General features: G+C 51.8%; 2 long non-coding RNA genes across 3 annotated transcripts; both read left to right on the top strand.

Moving 5' to 3' along the window:
- Nucleotides 1-1,510: 1,510 nt before the first annotated feature.
- On the top strand, nucleotides 1,511-7,433 carry LOC138377216 (uncharacterized). Of its 2 annotated transcripts, XR_011231777.1 has the most exons (4): nucleotides 1,511-1,759; nucleotides 1,875-2,254; nucleotides 2,362-2,505; nucleotides 7,368-7,433. It is a non-coding gene; the product is annotated as an uncharacterized lncRNA (long non-coding RNA). The 2 variants fall into 2 exon arrangements; XR_011231776.1 differs by having other exon boundaries at nucleotides 1,512-2,254.
- Nucleotides 7,434-7,441: 8 nt separating this feature from the next.
- Nucleotides 7,442-9,573, top strand: LOC138377215 (uncharacterized). Its single transcript, XR_011231775.1, has 3 exons — nucleotides 7,442-7,470; nucleotides 8,398-8,612; nucleotides 9,534-9,573. It is a non-coding gene; the product is annotated as an uncharacterized lncRNA (long non-coding RNA).
- The last annotated feature ends 1,944 nt before the right edge of the window (nucleotides 9,574-11,517 follow it).

Below are 11,517 nucleotides of genomic sequence, written 5' to 3'. Positions count from 1 at the left end.
TCTTACGTGAGAATCTCTAGGGATACTTCTCTGAAATAGATTCTGGGGCCTTATCTCCAGAGATGTTTTAACAAGTGTCCCAGTGACTCATATGCATGTCCTTTAGCTCTGTGTCTAGTAAAGTCTGGGTGCCTTTCAGCTTCATGTTATTGTATTTAACTGTCCCAAACCCTAGTGGTGAGTGCCGCCCTATTTTCCACATGAGGATTATAGCCTTGAAGAGGGTAGAGAAATTCTCCTTTAAAGTATCCCTGGCCTGCGAGAAGCTGCATTTGAATCTCAGATCGCCTGTGCCGAGGCTGTGCTATTGTTGCTTCCGCACTGACCCAGGATGGAATTTGGCTGGGACGGTGGTTGGGATGAGAGGTTTTTGGTAAAAGTGAATTACTCCTAGTGACGGGGAATGATTCACTTGACTAGTATTGACTGTTTTCCGTAGCAGGTGCTCGTGGAGACACTGGGGACCTGTCGTCACCAGGGCGGACAGAGTCCACTAAAGATCATCTTCCTACTGAAGAGATTATAGATAATCACCTAATATACTTCTTTTGTGATTCTGTTACATATAGTTTATCCTTTGTGTTCCTTTGTCACCTGAGACCAGTCATTGATTGAAAACTGAGTATAAATAATAGAACTGGATCAGGCATAGTGGATCCAGCCTGTAATTTCAGCACGTTGGGAGGTCTAGGAGATAGATCACTTGAGGCCAAGAGTTCAAGACCAGCCTGGGCAACATAGTACCACAGCATTTCTACAAATAATATTAACAATAATGATAAATGAGCTCTGGGTACTGGTGTGCACCCGCTGTCATAGCTACTCAGGAGGCTGACGCAGGAGGATCCCTTGAGCCCAGGAGTTTGGGGCTGCCGTGAGCTGTGTTCATGGCCCTGCACTCCAGCCTGCACGACAGAGCAAGACCCTCTTCTTAAAGAAGAAAACACAGGACTAAGAACTATAGAATTGTGATAAAAGATATGTCCCAGGACGGAGCCATCTGAGATGTTTTAACAGTGGAAATAGCCATGTTGGATCCCAAATTCCAGAAACTGAGATGCGAGTCCCTGGTGGGAGAGCTCAGTGCTTTGGACAGGGAAGCTGAGGCCCAGGCTTGTGAGGTGGCCCTGCTGCCACCAAGGGGTGAGGGAGCTGGGGACAATCTCTTAGTCCTTCTGGGCCTCAGTTTCCCCATCAGGAAGTGAAGGTTCCTACTGCACCTCTCCCAGGGTCCTTCCTGCTGGGTTTGCTCTGAGTCTCTGGGGGCTGAGCTGTGTGATAAAGGTGCCCTGGGACCCACAGCGGAGACCTGACCTTGGTTCCTACTGTGACTGTCCCCTGCAGGACCCTGGGCTGAGGCCACACCCTGAGAACTCAGAACGGAGGGAGCAGATGGACGAAGGGGAGCCGGCAGGTTTGGGGGATGAGAATGACCAAAACAAGGACATGGGAACGATGGAGCAGGTGGACACACAAGGGGTGAGAATGAGGACAAATTGGGTTCAGAGATCAGGGGTCAATGAGAGACATCTGTCATCACCCAAACCCTCCTCTGCCTGGGTGGAGCAGTGGGGATGAGAGAGGAGCTCAGGGCACAGGGATCCTGGACACCTGGCCAAGGACACCCACAGGCTGGACTCAGAGCTCGTTCACACTGAGGGAAGCACCAACCCCAAGCGGAGGAGGAAGTGACCGTGAGGCCCAGCCCAGCTCCAGCAGCCTCGTCCTCAGGGCTGTCCTGGCAGTGGACGTCCTCCAGGTGAGGGTGGGCTGAGCAGGAGAAGGGTGGACATGCTGCTCTAGGCCAGTGACCTGGGGACAGGGGACCCTTGCACATGAAGTAGTGACACTTGTCTATTCTCTGTCCCTTTCAGTTGAGAAAGGTCTGGTGGCAGCCCAGGGAACGGGAGGAGAGGTCACAGACACGTCGTCCCCATGACGCAGTGAACAGGAAGGGAATTCCTGAGAGCAGTCCCGGTGTCACCAGACCCCCACAGGGGACTGTCCCTGAGTTCGGATACTGTAGGGCAGGGGTCTCTCTACAGAAGGAGACACGCAGCTCCCTGGCAGGAAGCATCGTGTCCCTCACAGGACACTCGGGGAAGGAGTGTAGACGGGATGCTGGAGTCAGAAACCACTTTTATTCCGTCGCTGACAACCACTGCGGGGAGCCCCCTGGTGCCGGGCCCGAGTGGGAACCGTGAACACGGAGATGATGACACCGTGTCCCAGTGTCCGCGGAGCTCTCAGGCCGGTAGGCCGTGCATCGTGGCAAGTGTGGTGACGGTGAGGGAAGGTCCCATGGGGTGTGGGGGTGACCTCAGTGGCTGTCCTGGTCCCCCTTCTGTTTGTTTCTAACAGCTGGGTGGAGCCTGTGGGACACAACAGTCCTGACCTCCCAGGACACGACCGGCATCTACCCTCCAGGTCATGTCAAGGTCAACGCTGCCAAGGTCTCCAGGGAGAACTGCTGACTCCGTCATGGCCACCTGGAGACACCATGAGGCAAGTTTAATTGGACCCATAAGTCCATGTCTGCCAGAAAGGGTACGCTGGTCCCTGTTCTTGCGGATAATTAGATGTTTCCATACTTTCCTAACCTCCCGTCACATCAAAATTAATTAAACGATGACTCTATTTTTAGAATTTCAGTAGCTCATAATTTACTCTCGGATCTCACATTAAAGAACGAATGTGGAGGGAATAAAACAGTTTCCGTGTTCGCAGGGAACACGCAGGGACTGGGGCTGGACTGGCTTTCTGCATTCACGGGCTCGGGGAACATCGTGACTCTTGTGCTCAGAGACACAGAAACATCCCACACCCTTGTCTCACTCTCTGTCCACCCTGTCCCCATCTGTAAAATCCGACATCTGTGCTTACCTAGGGACATTGAGCTAAGTCAGTTGAGCTCAGTGAGGGCAGTTCATGATCACTGTGGGTAGTGTCCTGTGCTCGTCACACTGGGGAGCAGAGGACAGGCCCTCTGGTCCCCACTGAAAGGAGCTGAGAGCCGTCTGCTCTGAATTCAGCCAGGGGTCTGTGTAGGTGGGAATCAATAGCTCACCCCACTCGCTCCCCTGCTGATGAGGGAGAGGATGATGAGGAACAGTGACGACCCTGGGTTTTATGCACCTCATCCTGATTCATGTCCACACCATGTGGAGAACGTCCTGCAGAGAGTGTCCCAGCTTCCTGTTTCACAGTCGCGTGCCACACATCCTCAACATGGGTCCTCTGCATGTGTTTAGGTCACAGATCATATCTAGATTGTAGCAACAAGAAGAGAAACAGCGCAGTGACGGACTGGAAATCCTTGGACAATGTCTGGCCGGGCAACGGGTCTCTACAAAGGTCAAGAACCTGCTCAGAAAGTGACGCTTTGGGGAACACATGGATGAGCTGGGTCCAGTGTCCTGTGGTGGGAGACACCTGACGGCATCTAGCAGCACCTGGTGACTTCTGGAGCAAAAACACTCTCCACTTGCCTGAAATGCTGGCCCTGTACACCAGATCAGAAGGTCTTTAATGCAGCAAATAAGCTGGGAAAATGGCTCTGCCTCTGTGGCCAAGGAATGACATGGATCCCCTTGGGGTGACACAGGAGGAAGGAGATGGAACTTAGGACAGTGGCCACAATACAGCACGTGAACTGGCTGCCTGCTGTGGAGCTGTGAGTGAGCTTAGAGAAACAGAAATGTTATCTTTTCAAAAAATGTGTTTGGTGAAAATGGGGACCCAGTGGCCACTGGGGCTTAACATACGTCTCATAACTGACGTCATTCCACAGCGTAGTGTGGGGGTGGTTTAGGGTGGAGGGACACACTGTCAAACGTGGCCGAGCAGTCCTCCCTCCTTGACTCTGACACGAACGCTCGGGGTCCACGATGACACGAGTTCCACCCTCAACTCAGGCAGGCCCAGCAGCTGAACTGCAGAGACCTGGGCCACAAGGTGTCTCCCCCGTGTCAGACTCATCAGACCGGGGTGGGACTGGAAGCCAAGAACATGAGGAGATGACTCGGGGGCCCCTTTCCCCTGTCTGCCTGTCCCTCTCAGCTCAGCCTCACCTGTTGTGTCCCTAAACCACATTGCACATGGGCACCGTGGAGCCTCATCACCCAGAGTCATGACCTTGACCTTCCCATGTTTGGTTAGTGGAACACAACCACAGCTCAGCGGTTTCAGGTCAACACACAGATCTACGGAACAAGGTTTCGTAAAGGTGCTCTGGATCCCTGTCCTGTGCAGCATGTGAATGAAATGACCAGAAATGTAAAACCTGCCATGAGGTTGACAAGTCTTTTCAATAGAGATGGTCACGTCGTGTATTCAAGGACCTGCACATGGACTAGTTCAATCACTGTGACGGCTGGGAAAGGGAACACGAGGGAGTAGAAAGAAATCCATTAGCAGCAAGTATGAAGTTTAATGTTCAGTGACAGGAAGGAACAACCCGAAGCGGCCCGCACAGAGGGGAGGACGTAGGTGGTGGGAGGTCACACGTGACACAGGTACAAGCAGAGACAGCCCCCTGGGAGAGGACTGAAGCCAACGTAACCCTGGGATCCAGCAGGGACACTCAGGACAGAAACCACATGGAAAAACTAAGTATTTGTTCACTTAGTGTTACAAACTGCATTTTGTTCTATACTTTCTAATGGATTTGGAGGGACGGGAGAAGATACAGAGAAGAAAGTCATGAGAGATCTACATTTTTACATTGCAAAAGTTTGACATTATTTAATTTAGGAAAAGTCCTAAGATGTGTTTTCATGGTGAAGAAATGGTGGGATGACTACTTCACAACCATGAAAAACAAAACTCGTCGGGAAACTGTTTCTGCCTAGATATTTCCATACAGACACAGAAATGGACAAGAGGGAACATGCTTAGATTTACTGAGAAATGAAGGAGTCTATGGCGTGAGTACATGTCTACACCACTATGGAGCATGGCCGATCGGGAGGTGTCCCCATGAGTGGTGTCCCCTTTAGGCCAGACCACCTGACTTATGCATCGGCATGGCCCAGGCACCTGGGGGGCAGGGCTCCTAACATTCCGTGCACCCGCACAGAATTCTGTTATGACGACCGAAGACCGTTACCTGGCTCGCTGAGCTCCACTGGCTCAGTTTCACTGGACTCTGAGCTCCTGGAGGTGACTTCAGCGCTGAGCTCTGGGATCCTGAGCCTGAGTGTCGAGTGCTGTTGGCGGATCACATTTTTCTGACAGTAAGTGAAGAAGTCCAGTGCTGGTCCTCCCTCAGTCCCGATGAAACCTATTGGATTTCATTTGTTCCTCACCCACCATGTGTTTGGGTTTCTTCTCCCCAGTCCCTGGCTGTGCCTCTCCTGCCACACTGGCCAGCATGGCAGGGTCCCTCTGCCCCCGGTCCAGGCAGAGGGCAGAGATGGACAGCCGGGAACTGCGCTCCCAGCTGGTGGACGTGAAGGAGAAGATTCTGGACCTCAGGGAGAAACTATGTATATCAGAATCAACCGCTTTCTCCCTGGCCAACCAGCTGCGGAAATATAGTAAGTTCTGTAGGTTCACATGCTCAGTGCGGAATGGTTGTGTGTGTTCTCTCTGAGAAAATAAAGTCTCTAGATTTGGTGCTTCTCTTCCCTTTATCAAAATAAATTCCATCCTGATTATATTCCCAGGAAGGGAAAAGGGGGTATTTTAACCCTATTTTTCTGAGGATGGACAAACTGAGGCACACAGAGTTTGGCCACGATTCCAGGTGAGGAGTAGGGTGGGGCATGAGGTAAAATGTCAGTTATTTATTCCTGCAGCTGCCAAGGAAGTGCCTGTGATTTGGGCACAGGCTACACCGGTTTGTCTCAGGAGCCTGTGCACTGTACCAAATCCTGCAGTCACATAACGTCACTGTGGTTGTAATTTCTGGGACTGATGAGCTTCCATTCAATTCAGGCTTGTGTTGAGGCCCAACAGGAAAGCACTGAGCTGCCCCCTGGGGAAGGTTGGGATGGACACAGCCCCTGCTTCAGAGGAGCTTCCAGAGGAGTGTGCTCCTAACGGCAGTTGTGACATTCCTTAGTGACCCTGTCCAGGGGGCTGACTCTGGTGGGAGAGAAGCTTTCCCACCCCTGTGTGTCCCCTGAGCTGGGGAACCTTCAGGGACACAGGACGGCCAGCAGGTGCAGGTGGACCGTGACAATCTGAGCTAGGAGACATTGGCCCGCGTGTGAACAAGGGACGAAGAGGACAGCAGCAGCCCCTATGACAAGCAAAGCCGTGGGTGGGATGGACCCCACCCCCACCCCAGTGCGCCTGGCCACTGCCAGCCCTTGTCCTGCTCAGGAAGAGAAGCCCGAGCGACTGAGGGGTCCTGGGACAAGGGCACGTGCACAGCAGGATTGGAAGGAATCTCGCAGCTCTGAGGCTGAACTTGCATCGTTTTCCTACAAATTATTTTCCAATAAATCAAAGGGATTTTTTTAATCACAAGGAATTAAAGAGGAAAATAAAAATTGAAGCCTGTTATGGAAGTGAAGAGATGAGTTCTGGGAAAGGACAAACTGTGTTTTATTAACTCCTTTCCATCTAATCATAAGCAGATGAAATACTGTGAAGAGGAAGAAGATGGAAGAAGGCTGAAGACCGTGTGTAGAGCAGGGACCCTGGGAATGTCTCCAGGTGCCAATGCAAGTTGTTTGTCTACGCTGTGCCTCAGTTTCCTCCTCTGTTTACACGGTGCTATTGTAGCACCTATTAATTGGAGTTGCAATGATACATTCATTAATTCCTGTGTCGCTTTTACAGCAGAGCCTGAGAAGAGGAGCCACTGTGAGCTCCCAGTTCTGTCACTTCCAGTGTGACCCGAGCCTCACTAGCGTGTGGGAATTTTCTCTCGGGTCCTCGTGGTCTAACACCTGATGTTTCCCACAGGTGCATCCAGATGCAATATCTACTTGTGAGAAGCTGGTGCGCTCTTTGCATTCCCAGCACGAGGGCCCGACCAGTCCTGGGGTCCTGGGGGCCTTCCTAGCTGTGCAGGCATCACTGCATCACGCCCCATGCAGTGATTTGCGTCACAGGCTGCACCTTGGTCACGTGGCCCCTGATCAGAGTCAGACCTTCGGGGATATGAACTCTGACTCTCCTCAATCCCAATTCGATTTATGCCAAGTACCTTTATGTGCCTTTCAGCTTCTCCTTCCTCATCTTGCAATAGGGATTCTCAAGGCCATGGAGATGGGAGGGTGAGAATTAAAGGTGTAGAAATCCCCACATAGGACCTGGGACTGGGGATATTTTGGTCCCTGGAAGGGACCCTGATACCTCCCCTGTGGGCAGTGGCCACAGCTTCCCACTGAGGCCGGTGTGTGTGTCTTTCTCAGAGTGTGGCGAGTTCAGGGACGTCCTGGAGTCCGTGCTGGGGGTGAGGCTGGACTTCTGGGAGGAGGAGCAGGCAGAGACACCGACCTTGGAGGACGAGCTCAGGTAAGGGTGCTGTGTGCGGGGCAGGCAGGGGACATGTGAGTCTCTGACGTGGGCAGCTCAGCTGGGACATCTAAGAGCCCACCTGGGCCACGAGAATGGCAGGAATGGATGAGGCTGGCACGTTTTTCACAGATATTAATAAAACAATATGAAAACAAAACTAAGGATGTATTCTGGCCCACAGCCGTGACTCAGAGCCATGTTTTCTCCTTTCAAACAAGAAATTGTTAAGGTGAAAGTCACGTAACATAAAGTTAACCAAGTACAGTGACAACTCAGCAGCACTGAGTGTAGTCACACTGTGCATTCAGGTGATGGAAACACTAAAAGCCCCGACTCCGCACTGAGCGATATATCCCTGTGACAACACTGCACTTGGACCCCTCACAGTCATACAAGTAAAACTTTACAATGTTGTGCAGTCACCGTCCCATTTACTCTGAATCACACTCACCCTGACTGAATGTGGCTTCTGAGTCTGTTGCCCAAAGAATGTTGTCCCCTTGGCCTGGTCATCCTGTGTCTTTCATGCTTTCGACTGGCCCCAGCTGGACCTGCCACATTGCTTCCTGTGGCTGCATGTCCAGTTGCTCCAGAACGTGCTGGGTGTGTCTTCACGTGGAAAAGGCCTTGGCCACAGTGAGGGACTGAGGGAGACCGTTGTGAAGCCGATTCAGGAAGACACCTGGCTCCTCTTACAGGAGAAACAGGAAGGGAGCGTCAAGGATCTCACAGGGGCAGTCTGTGACGCACGGGAGGCTTTCCCTGCACATTCTTCTCTCTCTTTGCCACAAGCAGGTCACCTAATACGTGCTAGAATTGCACTTGGAAGGCTTCCTGGGGACATCTTTCCAGAAATGTCTGCCACGGCCCACATAATCTATTGTCAACTGTGCCTTTTCATATTTGCTTTTTCTCCCACCATAGGGAAGCCAATAGGGTCATTGAACAGCAGGCCCGAGAGCTGACCCTATTGAGGCAGGTGTTGAGAGAGGGGAGAGATGGCTCATTTCTCCTCCAGCAGCACCTGCAGGCCCTCCTCCTGCAGGACAATCTTGACAGCTGCCAGGGCCAGGGCCTCCGTGAACACCTGGCGGAGGGGCGCAGGCTGGCAGAGCACCTCGTCCACACGCTCAGCCCAGGTGAGTGGCCACGGGCCCTTGGGACTCTGAGGTGCTCCCAGGTGCCGGCTCACAAGACACTCCACTCACAATGTGGCTCTTTACCCGGCTGTCCTGGTTTGCACGTCACATTTATGGCCATGACAGGAACAGGGCTGGCCGGTGGGAGCAGAGGACAGAATGCTCAGGGTAGGGGTCCCAATGTCCCCACTCTGTCCTTCCTCCTGATGCATCATGGCCTTGAATTTATCAATTCTTTTTTCATGGGTTTTGCTTTTGTGTGTTGTGTCCAAGGTCCCAAATCTAGGTGACCAAGCCCAAGGATTTGTTCTGTAAAATTGCACTCAGTCAAAAGGCCACACTCAGGGATCCAGAAGGACACATGTGGCCCCAAGGCCCAAGGTTCCCCACTCCACAGTGGACCTTATGCATATTTAATTAGCTTCATACTTAAGAATGTCTTTTTTGAGCTACCTTAAATGGCATTGTGTATTAATTTCAAATTCCAGCTCTTCATTGCTGATATTTAACTAATCAATTGATTGCATATATTAGCTCTGTATCCTGCAACCTTGCTACCAATGGCTTATTCATTCCAGAAGCATTTTGTTGGTGCCCTCATTGCTAATTCTTTGGGATTTTTTATATAGACATTAGCTTTTATTTCCTTTCCTCATCTTATTGAAAAAATTAGACCTTCCACTGTGATGCTCAGTAGGAGTACACTTCTGACGGTTTGGGCACTTCTATGACTGCAATGGCCTATTTTTTTATTTCTCAAAGTTCTGCAGACTCATACTCCAGCAATTAGTCAATTATGCCTTAGATTTTCTTACCATAGAAATGGTCCACATGTAGAGATCTGTGCCGGTGTTCGTTGGGATGTTGGGATGGTGTGGAGCTACTCAATGTCTGACTGGACATTTCTGAAATTCTATGCAGAAAACCACGAAGAGCAGGAGGAGGAGAAGGAAGAAGAACCATGAGCCCCCAGGTAGCAATGAGCAAGCAGGGTCTGGAGGAGGGTGGGTAAAATAGGGGAGGCCCAGTTGCACTGGCCAAGATGTCAAAGTAGCCACAGATTTCACAGCAAAGGTGCATGAAAACTGTTTGTTCTTTGATGACATTCACAGAACCAGCGAAAAATTCCTTCCATTAACAAGGTTGTTCACTGTCTTCAAGGCACTTCCCAGTAACTAGAACAAGTCAGTCTTAGGGATTTCTACAATCATGGAATCTACCTGTTCTCCCTCCCATGGCTGAACTCAGTACGAGATGCCCATCTGCTTTCTGTGTGGTTGGCCTTTGCTTGTTGGAAGTGACCCCATAGCAGGGGATATGAGCAGACTGAAATATTTCCACCATGTCACTGCATTGCTAGACGGGGTCCTAGAAGACACAAGAGCTCCTGGACCTACACTCTCAGGAGCCTGTGCTCACTGTGCCTCTGCGGGAACAGTCAGCACGGTCCACGCAGGAGACTGAGCCATTTCGTGGTTCTCTGTGTATGCTGTCTGCCAACACTGTACCAAAGGGGACAGTTGTGTCCCCTTCCTCAGCAGCTCCTTACGTGGCCAGTTCACAGAGCACTTGCTCCTCTCTCACTCCTGCCCTCGAGGCACCCACATTCTTCCTTTCTCATAAGAGGATAGTTTTCTTTCTTTTCTAAATGACAGCCCCTTGCACTCTGTGGCCGGTCCTTCATGGCTCTCATCAGCACCGCCTTGGATCTGGTGTCCAGTCCCTCTTGATTCGGTTCTATTCTTTATGCCACCAGGCTGAGCAGAGAGGAGCAGGAGAAGGAGAAGGCGAATGGAGTCCTTCAGGGCCAGTTGGGTGAAGACCACCTGACTTCTGCCAGTCACCATGACCTGGCTGACACTGACCAGCCTGCCTGCACTGGTGCCATCCTGTTTGATGAGCAGGGCAGCTCCAGTGTGCTGGATACAGGAGGGCTGTTTTCCTCTTCCTGTTTCAGGGGTGGCCTCGCCGCCTCTGGGACCTCTGCCTGTGTCTCCTGATCAGGACCAGCCGGGGAAGCCGTGGTGCCTGATCTCTCTGAGCTTAACATTCTCTCCTGTGCACCCCCAGGCTCAGCGGGGAGGAGGAGGAGGTCAATCCCACCCAGCAGACCTCACTGCGGGAGCAGCATGTCACTGTCCGCAGTGGCCAGGACCTCTCTGAGTCCCGCTGCCCTTCCCACAGTGCTGCCCTGCTGCCTGATGCGGGAGACGTCTGCGCCTGCCCAGGTACAGCTGGTGAGTGTGTCCGGTATAAAGTAGATGAGTCCAAGTGTCCTCCCAGGGAGCCTCCATGTTCTCTGTGCCCCTCACCTGTCGCCAGGTAGAGAGATGCCAGCAGGCCCCGGAAACACACTGATTTGGATGAGGGTGGCCGCCTGAGCGTTAGGCACAGACATCAGGTGTGTCAGGCAGCCAGGCAACTCCCGAATCCCGGGCCAAACACTTACCCAGGGGACACCACGACAAGGTCACAGTGGGCACACCAGAGCTAAGCAAAGTGGGGGAATTGAAGGAACTGTAACCGACTCTCAGCCACCGCTGATGCCTGTGCACGGCAGGGGTCTGCACGAGCCCGTTCTTTCATGTTGGGACTTGTGATTTGTCCTGCAGGTTCTGATAATTGTTACAAAAGCACCAGTGACTGTCCCAGTAGGTTGGTGGTCTTGCCTGTGTCTGTGTAAATGTTACTGTAGTTCCTGGATTCCAGGCGCAATCTCTCTGTCCCCTCTAATTCAACTGATCCTTGCCAAGCCTGTGTCGGAATACCAGAGGAATTAAACCTGTCATGGCCACATCTGCAGTTGTCCTTGATATCAACAGAGACGGGGCACATAGCTAGAGAAATCCGGAAGAAACCGTGCAAGTGTCCTGTGACCTTGAGACCGAAATATGTTTTAACTTTT

This window comes from Eulemur rufifrons, chromosome 29, assembly GCF_041146395.1.
Source record: "Eulemur rufifrons isolate Redbay chromosome 29, OSU_ERuf_1, whole genome shotgun sequence".
Classification (NCBI taxonomy): Eukaryota; Metazoa; Chordata; class Mammalia; order Primates; family Lemuridae; genus Eulemur; species Eulemur rufifrons.
Note: the sequence above shows the minus strand (reverse complement) of the source record. Positions and strands in the feature narration are given on the sequence as shown.